Genomic DNA, 4,463 nt, shown 5'->3' on the forward strand with positions numbered 1-4,463 from the left:
GAATACTGTGTTCAGTTTTGGGCCCCTCACTACAAGAAGGACGTTGAGGTGCTGGAGCGTGTCCAGAGAAGGGCAACGAGGCTGGTGAGGGGTCTGGAGAACAAGTCTTATGAGGAGCGGCTGAGGGAACTGGGGTTGTTTAGCCTGGAGAAAAGGAGGCTGAGGGGAGACCTCATCGCTCTCTACAACTACTTGAAAGGAGGTTGTAGCGAGGTGGGTGTCGGTCTCTTCTCCCAAGTAACTGGCGAAAGGACGAGAGGAAATGGCCTCAAGTTGTGCCAGGGGAGGTTTAGATTGGATGTAAGGAAAAATTTCTTTACTGAAAGAGTGGTTAAACATTGGAACAGTCTGCCCAGGGAAGTGGTTGAGTCACCATCCCTGGAGGGATTTAAAAGATGTGTAGATGTGGCGCTTAGGGACATGGTTTAGTGGGCATGGTGGTGTTGGGTGATGGTTGGACTCGATGATCTTGGAGGTCTCTTCCAACCTTAATGATTCTATGATTCTATGATTCTATGATTCAACTCTGAATAAAGAAGGAATGGTAGAAGTCCCATCACAGCATCAGCCCTGAGTTGCATTTCTGCCGAGTTAGTCTACAATGCAAGTTATTCGAATGGAGAAAAGCCTTTTTACTTGCCACAAAACTGATAATCATATGCAGTATTCTACAAAATATGGTTCATTTTTTCATTAAAAGGAAATGAAGGGTGATTTCCAAGCTTGAATAAAAATATTTTTATTTTCTATTTTGTCTGTTTTTCTGCTCAGATTTCTCTGCACTTCTAATACAGAAAATCTGCAATTCTTCTCCCATATTCACAGGCACACATATATAATATCCCTGAGTGATATTTTCACCTTTCCAAAAGAGTAGCTGCTGCACCTGTTCAGGCTTGTCCTTCCAGACTTTAGCAAGACTATTTACAAAAAAAGATTTTCGATATACTGCCAGACCTGACAAAGGTTGTAAAATATATTTATTTTTTTTTTTAGCACAAGTCTTTAGATTTAGGTTATAAAAAATCACTGTCCTAATAGACTGTTAAACAAAACCAAACCAACGAACCAACGAACCAACAAAAAAAAACCTTAGGGTCACCACATCTATACTGGCAAAAAAGGCCTTTTCCCAATATATTTGATTCTATTTGAATAACTAGCTTAAGCTAATGCTTTACTAGTTTATCTGCAGAAGCAATCTCTTTAAGTGTGGGCAAGACTGGATAATTCATATCCCTTTTCTTGTTAAAGGCACATTCTAAACCAAGTTCATTATCAGTCACTTTAGAATAATTACTAATTCTAATTGCCTGCCAATTTAAGAATTTACCTGTTTCTCATGATGTATTTAAGTATATTTTTATCTCAAGTTCTTTGCCCTCTGCTATCTTTCCACTGAGGTCTATCATGTACATTTATATCCACTGAGGGAATACAAGTTAGAACAGCTCCATTCTCTGCCAACAAAACTAATGTCAGCACCAATTATATAAATTTAAACATGTCAAAAGCTAGTTATGTTGACCCTGATTTTAAAAGTATCATAAAAAAGGAAAAAAAAATTGTTGCTAAGTGTTAAAAAAGCTCCAGCCGACATAATGAGAGAAAATATTGGTCTTTTTATTAAAAAAATAACCCTTTATGAATTATGGAAAAACAGGTATCAACCTGCTGCCTAGTTCTGAATCCTAATTTCATGTATGGTATTCTTTGCATTTTCCTATCCTTAGAGGGAAGTTGTGGTTATAAGGGTGCAGATGACAAGACCGCTGTTCTCTCTCTGGCAGAAATATATCTAGAGAGCTAAAGCTAAAGACTTACTAAGGTGTGAATTACTGTTGGGCACAGGGAACAAATCTTAAATAACCAAATAATTTATTTTAGTAATATTATGAATATTATAAAATCCAATGAAGAGCAGTTTGTTTGAAGCCTCCTGTGCTGGATCACAGCTCTAGCAGTTTGCCCTGACGAAAACTCTTTTTTAAACCAATGCAAACACTATCCTGCAGACAGGTATAATTTTGTTGCCTATGCCCAGAAGCACAAACAAAGAAGCAGAATACTACTGGCGATTTGCCATCCCACAGAGAATGGTCTGAATTTCAGGCACTGCTCAAAGAAACAAAACAGTTTGAAAACATGAGTTTAGTTGAATTTTTATATTTGGGTAGCAGAGGGTGTGGGACAGAAATAGTGTGTCACACCACTTGTGTGTTATGCACTGATTCATAATGTCTCATGTGAATGATGAATGTGGGAATGTTTTTTTTTTGAAAAGTTATTCTTCTTCCATTATCTCCCTTTCCCAGTTCTCAAAGCTGTTAAGTGTTATGCTTGCATAATGGCTCTTTGCACCATTGCTTCTGGTAGATGTCAGTGCCGCACTCTGAAATCTTACAATGGTTTTCAAAGAACATCAAATATATCTTTCTACATAAAAACTGGAAACCAGATTTTTTTTAGAAAATAAATGCCTTGCTACTTAAAGTATCCTAGAAAATAAGGGGGTCCTGGAAACTGTAGGCTTTGAAAGCCCCAAACATCAACTTGAAATATGTGTCTAGAGAAAATAAGATGTTACTCTCTAGTTTCTGCAGGGATATTCACTGGAGAGAAAGCAAATAATAAATAGATTTTTTCCAAAATGCTTCCCAGTACCATTTTTAATCATATGAACTCCCACTAAATGACAGTTAAGAGTAGGAAAAAGAAGAATAGTAGTTCAAAATACAGAAGGTTTTTTTTGGGGCATTTAAAAAGGCTTTGCATTTAGAATTTTAAGAACAGTAGTTCATACAAACTGTTACAAGTCAGATACCTGAAAGGGTATTCCCAGGATGAATGATTAACTAGACTGTTTTCTTTTATTCACAAATCAGTCTACGAACCAATGAAACAGCTATTAAATGTTATGATTAGATCTTTTTTCTTGTAGAATAATGCTGAACATATAAATAGGATGCGATGCACCCTGACTTTATCATAGTATTCTAAAAGCTAACTTTCTCACCTGTTAGGCAAAATGTTAGGTCAATTCATTTGGATATTGTAATGATTTCCTTGCGCTTCAGAAAATATTGTGCACCTGTACACCTGTAGATTAGTGAGTGAGATGGAGGCAGCTGTTAGATGTTTGTTGTGTCCTTGAGAGTTCTGCAATCTTTTATTCAGTGTTAACAACCGCCTTCACAGTTTTACAGATAAGGTCATGTGCAAGATGTTCAGATCCTGAATTTTGTCTACCCACCTTAAAATATCACCAGTCTGACTGATTTCTGATTTTGTCAATGTCTTTTTCACTCAGTATGTTTTGCTCATCTCTGATCACCTGTGTCCAATGTGACTTTGAGTACTTGGGAAAGTATACATCGTTACCTGCATTAAAAAAAAAGGGAGGAAAAATGAAACTCTTGTTCAACATATTAAGGCATGGGAAGTTGTACATTGTCATCTCGATAGCTGAATGTATTTGGGGTGTAATTCTTTCCAATATATGTTATACCAATGACGTTTCACTGAAACCCATTTCAAAGAGCAACAGTTTAGTTTAGTTATATGTATTCAATACTTTTGGAATGCAGACACATACACTAAAAAGTTTTCTTGTCTCTCTGCTAGTTTTCTTTTACCAGTGCTACACCACCAGGGTCATAATTTCATTTATATTTCTGAACAAGATATTCTCACCATTCAAATAGTAGGTCTCTAAAGGGATTTGGATCCTCATTTTCAGATCATGTTGACAGCATAGCTGGGCTGGAGTACACCTCAGTTCTGGTTTATGACTTTAAAAACAAAAAAAGATATATGCAATGGCATCAAGGAGCTTTTTAACAATTTATACATTTCACTGCTGAGCAGTTCCTCCTGTGGAGAAAGTACAGCCAGAACTGCCCCTCCAGAATAAAGGTTAAGACCTTGGACTGGAATCAAAGACCTCAAAACTGTTTCAGCTCTAGGCTTCAAATTATAATTCAGACTAACTTTCTGATCATCCTCTTATATTTGGCTATGAATCTATATTAAAGGTCTTTGGATCTGTCTGGAACAAATGGGAATGATGAAAAAAGCTTCTGCTCAACTTTGTTCATAAACTGCTTTATTAGTGCCTGCTTGTTATTTCTGTCCTTTTGGTCATGTAGGTTTTTCAGGTGTGTTTGCTGAAGGGGTAGAAAAATTACATCTCCTTTGCCCTGTTGAATGATTTAGTGGGAGATGGTTTTTGGTGCTGGTGTTTCTACTCCTTTTCTGCATACTATATCACATGCAGCATAAACTCTGATATTTCAGGAGGAAGAGTCTTTTGGGCTCTAGAGGCACACATATGACAGAGTGGGAGTTTCTATTTAAGGTATGAAACATTAACGGTGTGTTGTGGTTTAACCCCAGCTGGCAACTAAGCACCACAGAGCTGCTCACTCACTCCCCCCCTGGTGGGATGGGGGAGAGAATCGGAA

Source organism: Pygoscelis adeliae, unplaced genomic scaffold, assembly GCF_000699105.1.
Source record: "Pygoscelis adeliae isolate BGI_AS28 unplaced genomic scaffold, ASM69910v1 Scaffold108, whole genome shotgun sequence".
Lineage (NCBI taxonomy): Eukaryota > Metazoa > Chordata > Aves > Sphenisciformes > Spheniscidae > Pygoscelis > Pygoscelis adeliae.